Source organism: Plecotus auritus (assembly GCF_963455305.1).
Source record: "Plecotus auritus genome assembly, chromosome: 9".
NCBI lineage: Eukaryota > Metazoa > Chordata > Mammalia > Chiroptera > Vespertilionidae > Plecotus > Plecotus auritus.
The window spans coordinates 20,690,179-20,691,214 of NC_137783.1; the positions used below are offsets into that span (position 1 = coordinate 20,690,179).

Genomic DNA, 1,036 nt, shown 5'->3' on the forward strand with positions numbered 1-1,036 from the left:
AAGTAGATGCTGGGTGTAGGTGGGAGGCCTCAGTTCATTTTCATATGGGATTCTCCCAGGAATGCTTGAGGTCTTTATGACAAGACAGCTGGCTTCTCCCAGAGCAATCTGAGAGAGGGAGGAGGGAGGGAAAGAAGGAGGGAGGGAGAGAGAGTGAGAGAGAGGAGAGAAACACTAGGTGAAAGCGCTATGCTTTTTCTGAATTAGCCTCAGAAGTCACATATCAATCTTTTGCCATCTTTCCGTACCACCATGATGGTGCATGTGAAAGTCCTGGCTGATGCTCTCAAGGGCATCAACAACACGGAAAGAGAGGCAAATACCAGGTTCTTACTAGGCCATGCGCCCAAGTCATTGTCTGTTTTCTAACTGTGATGATGAAGCATGGCTACATTGGTGAATTTGAAGTCATAGATGATCACAGAGCTGGGAGAATTGTGAACGTCATAGGCCAGTTAAATGACCATGGAGTGAACAGGCCCAGACTTCATGTACAACTCAAAGATCTAGAAAAATGGCAAAATAACCCGTTCCCATTCCATTAGTTTGGTTTCATTGTACAGACAACCTAAGTGGGCATCCTGGACCACGAAGAAAACAACAACACACAGGAGGGAAAACCCTGGGATTCCTTTTCTAGGGGTATAATCCATATGTGCAAATAAAATGCCTCAATGGAAATAAAAAGTCACATATTTTTACTTCTGCCACATATTATTTATTAAAAGCAAGTCACTAACTCCCAGCCAACATTTAAGGGGAAGGCAATTAGGTTCTACCTTTTGAAGGGAGAAGTATCAAACAATATGTAGATATTTCAAAATCACCACAGTCCCCAAGACAATGTGGTCCAAGAAATTTCAAATAATAGTGTAGACATCTAGGGTTCAATTTTGAGTTCTGTGTTATGGTATAATCCTTTCCAGGACCCCAAAACTTTAATAAAAGCTGATAACACTACAGCCATGTGTTAGAGTACTTTGAGGAATGAAGACATAGCAGTGCAAAAAGATGACAACTGTGGGAGGTGAATTAA

The 1,036-nt window shown here is 41.9% G+C and overlaps 1 pseudogene across 1 annotated transcript; it reads left to right on the forward strand.

The window, feature by feature from the left end:
* The first annotated feature begins 255 nt into the window (after positions 1-255).
* On the forward strand, positions 256-640 carry LOC308234787 (small ribosomal subunit protein uS8-like; annotated as a pseudogene). Its single transcript has one exon. The product of its transcript is annotated as a small ribosomal subunit protein uS8-like (transcript).
* The last annotated feature ends 396 nt before the right edge of the window (positions 641-1,036 follow it).